Source organism: Mycteria americana, assembly GCF_035582795.1.
Source record: "Mycteria americana isolate JAX WOST 10 ecotype Jacksonville Zoo and Gardens chromosome Z unlocalized genomic scaffold, USCA_MyAme_1.0 Scaffold_18, whole genome shotgun sequence".
NCBI classification, from domain to species: Eukaryota; Metazoa; Chordata; class Aves; order Ciconiiformes; family Ciconiidae; genus Mycteria; species Mycteria americana.
The window spans coordinates 7,329,258-7,346,962 of NW_027445436.1; the positions used below are offsets into that span (position 1 = coordinate 7,329,258).

A 17,705-nucleotide genomic window follows, 5' to 3' on the forward strand; every position below is an offset into this window, starting at 1 on the left:
TGGGGAAGACAGTCTGGGTTACTCCTGCCTCAGGCAAAGGCAAGCCCATTCGTGGGATTGCTTTTGCTCAAGGACCCGGGTGCACTTGGTGGGTAATGTGAGAGGATGGGGAAGTCTGATGTGTACCTCAAGGGGATTTGATTTTAGGTGAGAATAGCCAATGAACCAAATGGTATAATGTCAATTGTTGTATAATACTATGTGTCATCACTTTTTCAATAAGGATCACTCAGATTAATGAAGAAGGAACTTCAACGAAAAAAGCAAGCAAAGTGCAGTGGTGATGGAACCAGAACTGGCTTCAACATGCAACAATCCAACACCACAGACCATCTCTTCTGCCCTGAAGGACTATTATGACGGATGGAGCCCAAAGCCATGGACTAAATGAACTTAATTGTATTAGAAGGGGTAGAACCTGGGCATGACGTAAATGGTATAGAATAAGGGGTGGATACTGTCCTGGTTTCGGCTGGGATAGAGTTGATTTCCTTCCTAGTGGCTGGTGTAGTGCTGTGTTTTGGGTTTTAGTATGAGAATAATATTGATAACACGCCGATGTTTTGGCTGTTGCTAAGCGGTATTTACACTTGTCAAGGACTTTTTTTCCCAGCTCCCCATGCTCTGCCAGGTGCCCAAGAAGCTGGGAGGGGACACAGCCAGGATTGTTGATCCAAACTGGCCAAAGGGCTATTCCATACCATATGACGTCATGCTCAGTATATAAAGCTGGGGAAGCAGAAGGAAGGGGGGGACATTCGGAGTGATGGTGTTTGTCTTCCCAAGTAACCATTACGCGTGAGGGAGCCCCGCTTTCCTGGAGATGGCTGAACACCTGCCTGCCCATGGGAAGTAGTGAATGAATTCCTTGCTTCGCTTTGCTCGCGCGCGCGGCTTTTGCGTTCCCTATTAAACTGTCCTTATCTCAACCCACGAGTGTTCTCACTTTTACTCTTCTGATTCTCTTCCCCATCCCACCGCGGGGGGAGTGAGCGAGCGGCTGCGTGGTGCTTAGTTGCCGTCTGGGGCTAAACCACGACACATGGTCATTACATGTGCGTCCTTGAGCTCCGAGGGGCTTCTGTGGGGGTCTCTGGTGGTCCTTGGTGGTTGTACAGGTGTGTCCTTTAGTTGACCCCTTTTTATGGGCATGTAATTATTGGCCACCAATAATTACAATATTCAATTAATTGTTTCCGAGTCAAAGGATCACCCCCCCAGATCTTTCCAATGTTTTATAATACATCCCAAAGGTGTTCTTTGTGGGATGGGTTTTTTACTCGGAAATGTACCCATCTCCCAAAAGACTAGTGCTTGTGATTGTGCACTATCACAGGCACTAGTCAGAGGGACCCCAACCCTTGTTGGAGCTCCCTCTGGGATTCCAGCCCCCTGCCGGAAATCCCAACCTTGGAGACTTCAACCCCCCGTCGAAGACTCCCCCTTGGGCCCCGCTCCACAGGCTTTCGCCTAGCAGAGCCTTACCAACCGAGGTACCTCTTAGCCCAACCCTGCGTAGCTTTCTCCGCGCCTTACGAGCAGGCTTTGGTGGGACTCTAATCCACGTCCTACCTTTGGTGGGACTCTAACCCACGTCCTACCTAAAGTTCTGTTACCCGTTAGAAGAATGCCTTATTACCTTGTTCCAGGGGATCTTGCTCAGAATTCTTCGGTCCGGGGATCGGAGGTTCTCCCCGAGAATCCCTCGGTGCTGGCTGGAGGTCCTGCGATCTCTCGGATCCGTCAAAATTCAGAAGCAGGGTCCCATCTGGGTTGCCAAAACTGTCACTGAAATCAGGAATCAAACTCTTTAACACCAATGTAGTATTAAGAAGCAGGCATTCTTTATTACGGCGCCGGATGCACGGGGGATCGTTCCACCTAGTGTGCATACCGCAGGTTACATCAGCCAAAACTTATATTGTCCGATTACATACATATGCATCAAATTTCCCAGAATGATCATGCATATTCATTCTATTTCCCAGAACTGATTATCATACTCACGTGGTCATTACGCATGCGTCCTTGAGCTCCGAGGGGCTTCTGTGGGGGTCTCTGGTGGTCCTTGGTGGTCGTACAGGTGTGTCCTTTAGTTGACCCCTTCTTCTGGATATGCGCAATCCCACCTTGCTTATGTAACTTGCTTCCCTTCTTCATGGTGCATGGTCCCTAACAATGATTTGGCACCCTTAACACAAAGCAATTATTCTAACTACCCTTGACTCTTTGTCAAGATGGGCTGGGGCTGTACTGGGAACATAGCAGCATGTCCATACTACTCCTCGTCCAATTGTCTTTGGGCACAGTAGAATATCCATAGCCATAGGTGTACAAACACAATATTAAAGTATTGTCTACCCTGCTCCTATCTCTATGTTGCTTAGTTACAAAAGAACTAATCACTTTGGTTACAACTGGTTACATTTCCCCCCCTTTGGAAGTTTTGAAATAATCATCTTTTCAATACTTCCACTCTTAATATTTCAAAACTCAGCACAAGCAGGTGGCTTCTCTCCTGGCATTGGTGTACGATGCTTCATCACTGATTTAAAAATTGCTACAGAGTTCCTAGACATTGTCTGTGACAACATTTTCTTTAAACATTGATAAACCAAACAAATCATCAAAACAACTATAATCAAAATGATTAGTGTCTGTAACAACTCAGTTATCCATCCTTTAAGAGAAAATCCAAAATGTCCCAAAATTTGGCCTAACCAATTTGTTTGCATTTCACTCCTTAAACCTTGAGTCTGCTGTGCCACCCTCTTCATATCATCTATTTGTTCATTCAATGCAGCTGTAACATTTGGGATGTGCACACAGCAATCTTGATTTCTGTAAATCCACAATCGTCGCTTCAGTTCCCCAATGTGTTTCTCTCTGTTTTTCCTCTGCTATTTTTATCATTATTTGTGGGGTAACTATGACTTGTCGGGTGGGTGTTACCCACCATCCATCCTCATTTTCTACTGCTCTCAACTGTTTTGCCAATAATCCATCCAATTTACCATAATTTGGTTTTGGGGTTGGAAGTTTTACCTGTTTTAGTGGTACCAGGGCAAGGATGCTTTGCTCCGCTGCCTCTCTAGCAGTTTTGTCAGCCAATCGGTTGCCCACATTTACCACAGTTTGTCCAAACTGATGTGCTTTACAATGCATTACCACTGCTTCCTTGGGCCGCTGGATGTCCTAGAGGACTTGGAGAATTTCTTCCTTATATTTAATGGGCGATCCTTGAACTGACAAAAGTCCTCTCTCCTTCCAGATAACTCCATGTGTGTGAATCTGCTTTCTGTGCTGCTGTATTCACAGGGAGAGCTTCAACTTTCATCACTTGGGTGGTGGTGACCACTGCATACCCCGCCATTCATTTTCCATCTTGGACAAAGCTGCTTCCATCCGTAAACAGCTCCAAATCAGGATTAGGCAACGGTTCGTCCTTCAGGTCCTGTCTGCTAGAATATACCTGTTCAACAGTTTGCAAACAATCATGGTGTAAAGACTCACCCATTTCCGAGCTCAAAAACATTGCTGGGTTCACTGCTGTTGTAGTTTTAAGCTCCACATCATCCTGTTCCAAGAGAGTGACCTGGTATTTGAGCATGCGGCTTGGGGACAGCCAATGCTCCCCCTTTTTGCTCCAAGACAGAAATTACCATATGTGGGACATAAACCGTAATTTTCTGCCCCATGGTTATAAAAGGGTTAAATCCATGACAATCCCTGACTAAGACCTTACTGTGATACATAGACTTGCATTTTTTTGTTTCACTTGCATCCTTGTTCTCTTTTGTTTTCTTCCCCTGCAAAGATAGTTTTAGTTACCTGCTGAGCACAGTTGATGATAGGACATTTCCTGTGACTTCTTACCTGAGAGGACTAAACAGGCCTTGAGCAAGCTCGTTAGGCTTCCTAATTAAATCACTGATAACAGGAACTCAGGACGATTGTGCCAAAGATAAGCACCAAAGAACTAGTTTAAATCAACCCCCTTGTGACATTCCGAGGCTGAAGGACTGATGAGCTAATTCAATAACTATATAGGGACAAAGGAAGCCCAAAGTTCAACTAGCAGCACATTCTGAAGAAAAGACAAAAAGTTGGGGATTGTGGGTTACAGTATGAACAGATACTTCCCTACAGTTTTAAATGTCAATAATAGAATAAATGTGAACATTTGAATGTGGTCTGAAAGTGCCTATTTATTACTAAGTTTCTAATATAGTGTTGCTACTTCTTGTTGGTGGTCATTCAGTTTAATTTCTGACATTAGGCAGTTTTAATGTTATGGTAAACAGTTTATTTAAATTGCTGTAAGCAAACATGCTTTCTGAAGGTTTTAATTCGGAATTGTAATTATCACTTAAAATAAGTGTCTGTAGTTGACTACAGACAACAGATACTTGCGAAGAGGATTGATGGAGAACATAAATAGGATGCAGCATTCACTTCTCTTTTTTTATTATGTTTTTGGAGGTGGCAAGCCATAAATTATGATTCTCTTTTCTGGTTAAATCTCTATCTTTGAATTAATTCACATGTTGGGAATGCTGGATTTCAGCATTTTTGAAAGAAAGTTCAGATCTTTAAGAAGATGGATATTAAAAAAATAAATTAAATGACTTTTTAAAATCACAGTAAGAACCCCACACCCTCCCATTTTAGTCCAATCCATGTAAGTTTTATTACAGGACTTGGGCAACAGTCGTTTGAGTGTTGCTAAAGTATTAATTGCATAGAAATGAAAGGGCTCTACTAGCTGATAGGATGTCATAATCATAGTTGCAGTAGTGTCGCGGATGGAGTGAGAGTGCACTTCACTCGCAAGAGAGAAGTAAAAATATAGTTTATTGATACAGAATAGGGAGTTAACAAAGTTCAATGCAACAGTGTTTTAACAAGATTTGATGGCAAGGTACACTTGATCATTTACTGTGTAGAGGACAGGGTCAGACAAAACTGTCAGGGAGACCCTCCCGTTGAGTCATGAGGTTCGGAAAAGGATCCCCTTGCTTTCTGAACTCCTTCTTAGAGAGGAGTCTAGGTGTGGCTGGATCTAGTCCTAGTCCCAGACTTGGTCAACGGTTTATGTCTAAAGGATTATATGTGCGCAATCAATCCTTTATATCACTTAGCTAAGATTCCAAAGTTTAGCATGCTATTAGTCACTTACCGAGGATCTGTTGTGGCAAGGAATCTCTCAACCTCGAGGAGTAACCTTGAGAGGCGTCCCTGCTCAAGGGGAGATCCTGGCATGCAGCCTGCTGCCGTGCAGGAGAGCTCAACGGGCCCTGGGCTGTCCACTATTTAAGGAGCAAGATGATTGACTTATGGTCATATTTGCATATCAGCAAGACGTTTGGATCACTGCTTCAGGCAGCCCTTGGCTACTTTGTTGCCATCCATCCTCAAGGTCCAGCATAAGCTGGATGCAGCTATCAGGATGACTCCCACTGATGGTTACTGCTTGTGCAGGGAGCAGGGGGCAGAGCACACTGCCACACTCCACCCTGTGACTATAGTCAATTCATCTTACCTTCACAGAGTGGTGGTACGGTCACCTCTTGCCTCTGTGCCATAAATAGTATATTGATAGTTTGTGCGCTTATAGATCCACGGTAAGTAGACAGTGAAGCACTGCTATTTGTTATGCGTTAATTTGTATGTTTTGGGTGGTTGAAGTTGGGTTATTTGTTTTATCGTGTCAAACCTTTATATACAATATAATTATAAGCAATAGACACACTAATGTTAGAGTTAGTAAAATAACAACTGGGTGAAGCATAAGATTAAACACTCCCGTTGCTGTCTGTGACCATCCAAGAAGCGTTTCCCACCAATGGTGTTCTCCATCCTTCTTCACTCTTTCCAAGACATGGTGTATCTCTTCTGCATCATGACAAACGGTGATCAGAGTTTTGCGTCCATTGTTTCGGATGCGTTCTAGCAGTTGACACAGGTCATCGTGTTGTAGTAGTTTCTTCACCAATGTAAGATTCATTCCGATGGGGGAAGGCAATAAATCTCGACTCAATGTATAGTTAGATTGTAACAATTGATAAGGCGTAACAGGAGCTGAATAATTGAAGTCACATCCCACAATTTTAGTAAAGTTACAAACACAAATATTTGAGCAATTGCTTGTATCTACAGTAATGTTATCTACGAATATAAAATCACAAATGGTTCTCATACAAACACATCCTTTTCCAATATACACAAGTACAGTTTCAGGGGCTTCATCGGGTTGTATTTCAAAATGACAAACATTTTGTTCAGTGTCAAGACAAATGTCTTGGGCTTTGATGGTGTTACTCTCACAAATAAATCCTTGTTGTTCCCGTACAACGCATGCGTTAACATCAACAGTTTGCCATTTGTTTCCGTTTTGTTGGGCCCACACTCTATGTTCTAATGGATAGAGTATAGTTCCATCGTGATTTAATCCTAACGCAATGATTGGGTATATGGTGTATACCGAAGCATTGTGTATTGTTAAGACAAAAGCTGTGGCCTTATTGTTGATTGGGTCATAAGTGAAATTGACTAAATACCACCAGGATTGGAATTCTTTCTCAAATTTAGTTGCATTATCCCAAATTACCTTTCGAATTTCAGTGGGTAAGGTGCCCTCTTCACCTTCTCTTATAATTGCTGCTACCATAGATTGCATCCACAGTTGAGCTTGGATACAACTAAGAGCTAGAGAAACATTGTTTTGGGCTACACCAAGTGCATCCAATCAGTTGGTGGTCCCTTTCATTAATTCTTTCCCACTGAAGTAATATATCAGATAAGAGCCATCGGTTAGTTCCCAATGCTAACAGAGAAGACCGCAATGGGTGTTCTAATTTGTTGAAATCACTTCTTGTTGTGCTCAGTTTGTTTACAAGTACTTCGGCATCTATACTATTTAAGACTCCCAATCCTGTCCCTATGATACCAGTCACACCTTTCTTTGTTCGTCTTGGAGAGGTGAGGGTTCGCCCATGTAACCATGCTAACCATCCTGCATAGGACGTACCTAGGAATGGTGAACAGGTCGGTTTGATTGCAGACATATTAATTTGCATCAGTAGTTCTACTTGTTTAAGAGACCATGATGGATTAAATAACACTTGTTGTTGGCCTGTATTTTTGATCACATACGGTCCAACTTCAGAAATCTGTGGGGATAGAATTTTCTTATCCTTTACAGTCAGGGCGGATGTTGTTGTGCTAGGCTCAGTAATGTCTATTTTAAATTTAAAGGATAGTCCCACGCTATGGTGAGCCCAGAGGCAGACTACAAAACCAGGTTGTACTAAGGTAAAATTGTACCAACAGTCCAGTCTTTCAAAGGCGCAAAGTTTTGTATCTTTGGCTATTGGGTTTGATGTAATGTTGTACACAGAAATCTGAGATGCCTTCTCATGGGTAGACCCATTGATCATCCGGCATCCTATTTTAATTTCTTTCCCTGCCGTTCCTCGGAGTCGGGGAACTTTATCATCAGCTTCATCTTTATCCCAGCTCCATTCGTTTTCTAAGTATGTTTCAGTTCTGTGCATGACCACGGTGGAAAGCTTTAAATCTCCCTTACTAGAGTGTATTCCCATACTTCCAGTGTACTTAACACGAGCTTGAGACCGTGGCCACTCTAGGGTTCTTTGACCACAGGCTAAGAGGAGCGGCATTGTTAGGGTTTGGAACAGTAACACAAACACAGCATTTCCGTCTGCCATCCTGTGGGGTGCTGTAAGAGAAAACAGAGACTTGTTTCGGTGGGGACAGTCCGAACAGGTTACCCCGTTAAGAAGAAGGAAAAATCCATCGTGCACTAATTCTGTGTTTTGCATCACTGCTATCAGTAGCTTCCCAGGCAAGTGGGCCACGAGGTTTAATTAAAGTCATAGGCACAGTACCGATGGATGGTAAATTGACCATCACAGGCTGTCCTGGCTGTAATGTCATTGGATATTCTCTTTTCCTAGTAGGTGGAGCGCTAAGCTCAGTTTTTACAAAGAACGCTCAGCTTACAGGGCTTCCAGTAGGCCCGTATCGATTATTTAATTGATGGAGTACTTTGGGAAGTCTCGTATCCCATTGAGCTTCCTGTGGTTTGAGATTCCTTTTCAACAAGCCATTAGCTCTTTCTACCATCCCATTTGATTGAGGGTAGTATGGGGTGTGGAATACCCATCTAATTCCCTCTTGTTTTGCCCAATCTTGCACTTCCTTACACGAAAAGTGTGAGCCATTATCACTCTGGATAACATCAGGAGTAGGTAGATTTGAGAACCAAACTGATAGCCCTCGCACTGTATTTCGCCCATCGGCTTTCCGACGTTTAGTCGCCATAAGCAAGCCGGAGACTACTTCCACTCCTGTGAGGATGTATCGATATCCTGCAGAGGATTTGAATGGTCCGATATAATCAATTTGCCATGTAGACCATAAAGCTTTCCCTTCACTGATATGTAAAGGTGGTGCTTTAGCAGGATGATCTGCTTGTAATTTTAATCTACACTGGGGACATTCTGTAAGAATAGTTTCACAAGATTTTCTGCTTATAGGCCAGCCTTTACTCTGTGCAGCAAAGTGCTTCTTTACCTGTGTGGCCTAGACTTTGATGTAACCATTCTCCCAATCGATACCACTCAGGATATAAGGTGATTTTCCTAATTTTAGTTAGCTCATCTACCTTTTGATTCCACTTTGTGGCTGGTTGATTATCTTTAGCATGAGCTTTTACCCATCCCATCTTGAAAGGTGTTTTCCTGGCTATATCTAGTAATAATTGCCAATCTTTGTTTCTCCAAACTGGGGATCTATTTACTTCCCAATTCAAGGTTTCCCACTGACAGAGCCACTGTGTGGCACCGGCCCACACAGCATAAGAGTCTACATATATGATTTTTGCTCCATTCTGTGCTGCCAAAACAACTGCTCTTATTTCTCCTACTTGTGCACTGCCTTCACCTTCTTCTACTACTTGTTTGCCGGTGGTAACATCTAATGCAACGGCCTTATATTGCCATTTACCATTTACCCTTTTTGCTGAAGCATCTGTAAACCAAATGTTTTCTGTTGGTGTACCCTCAGTGAGGGGCGGTGCATCCAGAATGGGTGAAGGTTTAAATGGTTGTTGTAACGCTAAAGGGTCTGTGTTTATGGGCATCTGCAATTTGGGAACCTTAGTGTGTCCTTCAGTTAGTTGCATATTTTCTGCAACTCCTGTTAGGTAGGCATACCATTTTTGGACAGTGGGTTTTTGTGCAACTCCTTCTGGGGCAGCAGTCCCCTTTAGGATTGCTTCTAGTAAATTAAATGGTCCTCTAGTTTTCACAGGTTGTCCCTGATGTATTTTCTCAACTTGTTTAACTGCTCCGACAAACGATAAAAGTCCCTTTTCCCATTCAGAGTATCATTGTTCTGTTTCTTTAAATGCCGTTGAGCTAAACAATAAAGGTCTTTTTGGCCCATCAGGCCCAGTTTGGAACAGGTTACAGTAAGTAGCATGTTTGGTGAAACCCCATTCGGCTATAATAGGGTCGTGGGGGTGTACTGGTCCCAGCGACTGATACGTTTTTAACTCTTCAGTTAGAGTTTTGACTGCCTCTTTATGTTCTAATTTCCACTCCCAGGGTTTGCCTTTCGTTAAGAGTGAGTATGATAGTGAAAGGGTTAAATCCCTGACAATCCCTGACTAAGACATAGACTTGCATTTTTTTAGTTTCACTCCCATCCTTGTTCTCTTTTGTTCTCTTCCCCTGCAAAGATAGTTTTGGTTACCTGCTGAGCAGAGTTGATGATAGGACATTTCCTGTGACTTCTTACCTGAGAGGACTAAACAGGCCTTGAGCAAGCTCGTTAGGCTTCCTAATTAAATCACTGATAACAGGAACTCAGGACGATTGTGCCAAAGATAAGCACCAAAGAACTAGTTTAAATCGACCCCCTTGTGACATTCTGAGGCTGAAGGACTGATGAGCTAACTCAATGACTATACAGGGACAAAGGAAGCCCAAAGATCAACTAGCGGACAACGTGAGGAAGACTATGGAAGACCACCGGGAGGGTGAAAAGACCCTAACCCTAATTTTACTGCGCATGCTTGGAGTATGTAAATGAATTGCGGGAACTCATCACCATAAAACTGCCCTTTTCAGGAAATCTGATGAATATGTATGATTTTTCTGTATATGAACTGATGTGTTGTGCTGACCTGGCGGAGCACTTGTGGCGGAGCAATCCCCAGTGCTGCCCAGCGCTGCAATAAAGAATACCTGCTTAATAGTCATCCCGACTATTGAGTCCTGATTTCGGCTTTTCACGGCAACAATTTGGCACCCCAGATGGGACCTGCTCTGCTCGGCTGCAGGACCCAGTGAGAACGGGACTCCCTAGGGTACCCCCGGGATTTCCCGGAGGGACTCCTCGCCTCAATCAGATCACTGCGGGAGCAGACAAGGACCATCTAAAGGAAAAAAGGTATTCTTTAAATCTTTCTAGTTTTCTGTTTTGGAATTTGGGACCAGTCATTTGGAAGGTTCTTGTAAGTCGTAGGAGACGTCCTACGCTGAGCGCCTTATACCGGGCTACTAGTGCCTGAGGGTATACATTTGGTATTTAGTACGTTGGTACAGGCACGGGTTAAGCCTTGTACTTCTGCAATAACGTGCCTTTTGGTATTGGTACACTTATGAAACCCGCATGAGTTTGTACTGTTGGCGGTACGGATTTACTGGCACCGAACTTGGATATTGGTTTATTGATATCAAATTTGGATATATTCGTCGGGCACTGCGAAATCGGCAATTAAGTGTGAATGAGCTGAGTTAACTCTGGTGTGACTGGTGAGTGACTGAGACACAGTGTGACTGCAAAGTGAGTGTGGAAAACCTGGAGACCTGTGTGTCTCATCCTGAAAATGAATGTGAACCGCTTTTCCTCGTAAATTGTTTTATTTGTGACCAAAATTTATGGGTTGTATTTGGATGAGATATCCAATGTGAGAATTGTGGAACGTGGTCAGAGCGGGAGGATAAAGCGCGACAGGTTGAGGTTATTAAAAAAATCTGTGGGAGAATAACGGAACTACAGAATCAATAAGGTAGAATGGGGGGACAGCAAAGTGGTGGTATTGTAAAGAAAAGCCCCCTAGGATGTATCTTAGCACATTGGAAAGAGATAGGGGGACAACCAGGTGGGAGTGTGAATAAGAAAACACAAATCAAATACTGTAATCAGTGGTGGCCCCTGTACAAATTAGAAGATGGTGAAAAATGGCCCTTTAATGGATCTTTAAATTAAAATACTATATTGTAGTTAATGTTGTTCTTACGGAGAGAAGGAAAATGGGATGAGGTTATGTATGCGGATATGTTTTTTACTTTGGGGAATCGCCCAGAGTGGCAGAAGGATTGTGGTGTTAACATCCCTCCCCAAGACCCCCTAGTTTTATCTCTAGAAAGGGAAAAGAGAAGTGAGAGGAGGGAGCAGGAGAGAATGAGGAGATGTTGCTCAGCATGTAGTATTGGACAAAGGTGTTTGAAAGTGATGAAACCCAGAAAAAAAACCGAGGAGGTAGAGGATCAGCCCGAAGATTTGGGATTGCCCCCCACACACCCGCCGTCACTATGCGAAAGAGATAGTGGCAGTGAGGAGGAAAAAGCAGTGGATGATTTTATTCCGGTTACCGCACAGACTCGGAGTAAAACTCAAAAAGCCCCGCAACTCCTGGTCCCATTGCGGGAGGTAATGGGGGTGGGAGGCCCAGCTAGAGTAAAAGTTCCTTTCTCCACTGCCGATTTAGATGCCTGGAAAGAGGTAGCTAGGGGATATAGAGACGACCCCTCTCGAGTGGCAAAACGATTTGAATTAATAATAAAGAGCCAGGATCCTGATTGGACAGATATAGATTTGATTTTGGAAGAACTGACCGAAACAGAAAACCAATTGGTATTAAAAACTGCTCGGACTCATGTGCAGGCCCAAATTACTGGGGGAATCTTACAGGGAAATGTGGACAATTACATTCCCCTGACTGACCCACATTGGGACCCCAATGATGGGCATGATTATAGGCTGTTAAGAAGATATCAAGATTGGATAAAACTGTGATTAGAGAATGCAATTCCAAAACCCGTAAATTGGTCAGCATTATATGCTATCAAACAGGGGCAGAGGGAGATCCCTACCGAATTTTTGGATCAGTTAAGAAATGCCATGAGAAAATACACCACCCTAGATCCCTCCTCGGATGTGGGACAGCAACAGCTTGTCTCTCTATTTTTGGGGCAATCATCTACGGATATAAGAAAGAAGTTACAGAAACTAAAAGAACCGGAAATAAGGGACTTAGAGAAATTGCTTGAGGAGGCATGGAAAGTTTTTAGGAATCGGGAGGATGTGGATAGGGGAAAATTGACGAAAGTAATGGCGACAGCTACGGTGGCAGCCTTGGAACAGAGAGGAATGGTGAACAGAGGAGGATTTAGAGGACGAGGAAGGGGAAGGCCCTCTGGAAGTAGAGGAGGACTGGGGAATGTATTGGGAAAGAATCAATGTGCGTATTGTCGAGAGGAAGGACATTGGAGGAGTGAATGTCCAAGACTCAAAGGAACCCCGCAAGTCTTGATTGCTGGAGCAGAGGCCAATTGACGGGGACCTGGGGAATCTACCCTAGCAGATCCACTGGTTAAGATAAGGCTAGGGAGATAAGAGAAAGAAGTGGAATTCTTAGTAGACACAGGTGCTTCTTTCTCTGTTTTAAATCAAGAATTGATACCTGTGAGTAAAGACTTTGTGACTGTAGTGGGAGCTACTGGCCAACAGGAAAAGGCGTTCTTTCTAAAACCCCTTAATTTTAAATTAGGAAAACAGGCTGGGATACATCAAGTCTTATCCTTGCCAAATTCCCCTAAATACTTGTTGGGCCGGGACCTATTAGAACAATTGGAAGCAGAAATAGTCTTTAAACAGGGGACCATGGAATTAAAGGTGAAGGAAGACCAATTAATTGGAATTCTAAGCTTAGCCCTAATGTACCCTGAAAGGTCCGCTGCACCAATGCCCGAGATTGAAGAAATTATCAATCAGGTATACCCAGGAGTATGGTCTGCAGGAACCCCAGGAAGAGCAAGGAATGCCATACCCATAGTAGTAGAACTCAAGGAAGGAATAAGCCTGGTACGACAAAAACAATATCCCTCGAAGTTAGAAGATCAAAAAGGGATAGAAGGCCCAACTAATAACTTTTTACAGCATGGACTGTTAGTGGAATGTGAATCAGAATATAACACCCCCATATTACTGGTAAAAAAGCCAGACGGGACTTACCGAGTAGTACAAGATTTAAGAGGGATAAATAAGATTGTTAAAGGTTTATACCCTGTGGTGGCCAATCCTTATACTTTACTTACTAAATTACGAAATAATCAAGTACGGTTTACAGTATTAGATCTGAAAGATGCATTCTTCTGCTTGCCTCTGGCCAAGGAGAGCCAAAACCTATTGGCATTTGAATGGGAAAGTCCTACTACTGGTAGGAAAACCCAACTTACCTGGACAGTGTTACCCCAAGGTTTTAAGAACAGTCCAACCATCTTTGGGAACCAATTAGCACGAGAACTTGAGACATGGGATCCTCCCTCCAGAGACGGAACTCTTCTACAGTATGTGGATGACATTAATAGCAACAAGAAGCCATCTGCAGAACCCCCCTCCCTCAAACGGTAAAGGAACTCAGGACCTTCTTCGAAATGGCAGGTTGGTGTTGATTATAGATTTACAACTATGGAATAATAGCAAAACCTTTGTATGAACTTTTGAAAAACAATCCTACTCAATTGATTTGGTCCAGAGAAGCTCAAAATGCATTCAAAACACTTAAAAAGGAACTGATGAAGGCCCCAGCCCTGGGCCTACCTGACGTTACTAAACCCTTCCGGCTGTTTTCCCATGAAAAACAAGGTATAGCTCTGGGAGTCCTAGCTCAGCGACTGGGACTCTACAAAAGAGCTGTGGCCTACTTTTCTAAGCAGCTTGATGAAGTAAGCAAAGGGTGGCCAGGGTGCCTACGAGCTGTGGCAGCTGTAGTACTAAATATCCAAGAGGCCCGGAAATTTACCTTAGGCCAAAAAAATCAGTGCTGGTTTCACACACAGTATCAGCCGTACTAGAACAAAAAGGAAATCATTGGCTTTCTCCATCCCGATTTTTACAATACCAGGCTATTCTAGTTGAACCATAACATTAAAACTGCCTAATGTCAGAAATTAAACTGAATGACCACCAACAAGAAGTAGCAACACTATATTAGAAACTTAGTAATAAATAGGCACTTTCAGACCACATTCAAATGTTCACATTTATTCTATTATTGACATTTAAAACTGTAGGGAAGTATCTGTTCATACTGTAACCCACAATCCCCAACTTTTTGTCTTTTCTTCAGAATGTGCCTATTTTGAAGCTCTATTGATCCTACTAGAGAATATAAAAAATTAGGTTAATATTTTAGGCTATAACACCACTTTCACAAAACGCCCCATTCTAATTCCATTCTAATGCTATTTAATTTAAATTTTGGTAACTGAGTAATTATGTTCTCAAACATAATTGTTAAAAATTGGCAACATTATTCAGGCTTAATTAAAATCAAATCCAATATACTAAATATACTTCAATTGGTACTAATTACATTAGCTTTCCTTTCAGAATGACAAATTCCCCATAGGTTTCAGTTTTATGAGTCATCTATCAAAATCAACACAGGATGACTGATGGGTCATCATGAGGGGTGGGAAAAGAAATGCTTTTCCTCCCTCCTTTCCTCCTACCACTCCTCATACACATATGGGCACACACCATTGCTGCTCTGTGCATTTATCCTTTTATCAAATTTGCTAAGTCAGTGTCATGACTCCATCACAGCCATCATTTTCTGTTCCAGTGAAAAATTTCTCTAAAAATAAATACACCATGGCTGTGAGCAGCCAAGAAGAACAGAAGCTTTAACAGAAAAATACACAAAGGTTTCACATATCAGGGCCATCAATTACTACAGTACTTCAAGGACTCCAGGGAGTCCTTCTCTTGAACCTTTTGAGACATAAATCTAGTAAGTGAATAAGTCCAACCTGACCTTGAGAACTAGGCCAAATTATGCCAAAGGGCAACTTCACTGCATTATTGTCTGCTTTTCCATTACAAGGGCATCCAGTGAGCACATCTGGAAAAGAACCTAAGAGGAACCAAGGCTGTCTGCCCATAAAAACAAATAAAGACAGATATGCCTCTGTGCTAAAGTGAAAAACAGAAAAAAAAAAAATTCACTAAATAGGTGGTTTGCAGGGCTATCACATTGTGAAATACAGACAAACTGCCCTCAGGATTTTTGATGGGATTGAGTTTAGAAAGGAAAAAGTGAATTGCTCAGTTTCAGCTGGATAAAATCAGGAAGGAAGAAAAGAGATTTTAAACTGGAAGGCTAAAAAAAGCTTCAAACACATCAAATGAAACAATCAACACTATAGACAAAAATTGGGTCTTAACACTGCAATCAAAACAAGATGGGAAATATTTTGTAGTTGCTGAAACAAAAGGAGAAAAAAATGCTGTGCAAATAGAATGGGAAACATGAAAGAACTAACATCAGATTTAAGAACGATATAGGACATGGTTTTAGTTGCAACTAATTTCAGTCAACATCTGACAAAATAAATATTTTTGCACGAGAGTACAATACTTACGTAACTAATTTGAACAGAAGTAACAGTAATGGAAATGGTGTTTAATTAAAATTCGGTCCTTTGCAATCCCCATATTTATTTGTAAATAAGTATTTACTTTTTCCAGAATATCATTGAAGTCTCCGTCGCCATAATTGCATACAACTTCTGAAGTATTTAGAAATAAACAAAACAAAAACCCATTTAGTTTTCCTCAAAACAATATAATTACACATTTTTCATGCAACCTGATTTTATCCTATGGAATTTTGCGGTGTCAGTTTAGGTCTACATACAACTAATTGCTGTGAAAACAGAGTATCTAGATATATAAACAAGTTTGACTACAATGGTTGCTTTCAAATGCCTATGAGAATTTGCTACGTAGGTGACCTGTAAGGACTGTAAATTTTATAAATCGTGTTCATACCTATTATTTTAGGTTTAATAGCCTGAAACAATATGGTTATTCATTTGAGAACAGATCCAAACCCTCCAAGAGTCAGTGAATAGTCTTTCATCAGTACCAATGATCTGAATCAGATCCACAGAGTAACCATATAGTTAGAATTTGATCAGCTACAATCACAGCCTTTTCTTCTCACCTGTTTCTTAAACACACTTTTTGAGTCTTTATGGGTAAGTATCACATCTGTGAGAAGCACATTTGAGTTCAACGGACCTGTGTATATGTCTGTAAAAAACTGTATATGTACAAAGTTCCATAGGTTTAGAGCTTCAGATTCAAAATGCTTTGAGGCAGGAAATCCCACCGTCTTTGTATTTGTATACTATCTAGCCCAAATGGCCCTAATCACTACTGTGACACTGGGATGCTAATGGAATACAAAATATAATAAATAACGTGGAAAAAAAACCCCATTGAACTATATGCCTGCCCTCAACGAGATAAAGAAATCCTATTTCCACAACCCAGAGAAGTTCCAAAACCCTTAGTTTGAACAGAAATGCATACAGATCAATTTTCAGATGATCTTTCTTCTCCCAGCCAACCATTTCTTTATTTTTGCAGTTTATACTCCCCAGCAATGCTGATGAATTGCTCAACCATTAGCTAAAATGAGTTGTCAGTATTAAACTCCACCATATAAAAAGTTCCTTCACTAGAAAAGAGGTCAGATGTTCAATTCATTCTCCTCTAGAGAAAGTTAAAACACACACATTACTGAATAAGAAATTCTAATTACACTACCATGCTCCATCTGACTAATCTCCTCCTAATCTTGGCCTAAGTGCTAGACTTCAAGGCACAAAACTGAGCATGCTAACATCTTCATAGAAAACTCATTTACTCTTTTGAGTTTGAAAAACTAAGACACTATTTTTGGACAAAGGTCCAAGTAAGAAGCCTGTAGGAAACAGGAGCATGGCTGTACATCAATTGCTTTTGTAGTTCCATCTTAAATCTGTTCAGGTTAACTGAAGATGATAGTATTTTTCTACACACAAATACACATCCCTTGACACCTAAAACATGTTTACAATGCAGCTGTCATTCCAAAAAGTAAGCCTCAAAGGTTAGAGAGATCTGAAGCTACAACCCATGTTCCCATCCCTACTCATGTCCACTTGCATGTGCAGGGGCAGAAAGTCAACAGAATAACACACAACAGGGAGCCAACAGGTATATAACAGATGGAAGTGTCAGGGCATCGTGGAGCTGAAAAAATATCCAGTGCACTTAAACATGCAATTAAATCAACTCACACAGAATACACATATGTTTTAAGACTGATGAGATAAATTATACAGAACATTCTTACAGAAAACAAAATATTTGCCTACCTGTTTATGCATCTCTATATTCAACCCATAGGACATCTCATAATACTAAGAAGGAAGAAAATGGCTCTATTAGAACTTGCAGTCATAAAAATAATTTGAAAATTCACTTTGAATCAAACATCATCTGTATAAAGACATACAGACCTAAAAACATTTATTAGCCTTGAAAAGCTCCCG

At 41.7% G+C, this 17,705-nt stretch overlaps 1 long non-coding RNA gene across 1 annotated transcript in view; it reads right to left on the reverse strand.

Annotated features, from left to right (window-relative positions):
• LOC142402984 (uncharacterized) overlaps positions 1–17,574 on the reverse strand; it is a 30,606-nt gene extending 13,032 nt beyond the window's left edge. Inside the window, exon 1 of the long non-coding RNA XR_012773549.1 lies at positions 17,529–17,574. This is a non-coding gene — a long non-coding RNA (uncharacterized LOC142402984). The remainder of the gene's footprint in view (positions 1–17,528) is intronic.
• Between the last annotated feature and the right edge of the window lie 131 nt (positions 17,575–17,705).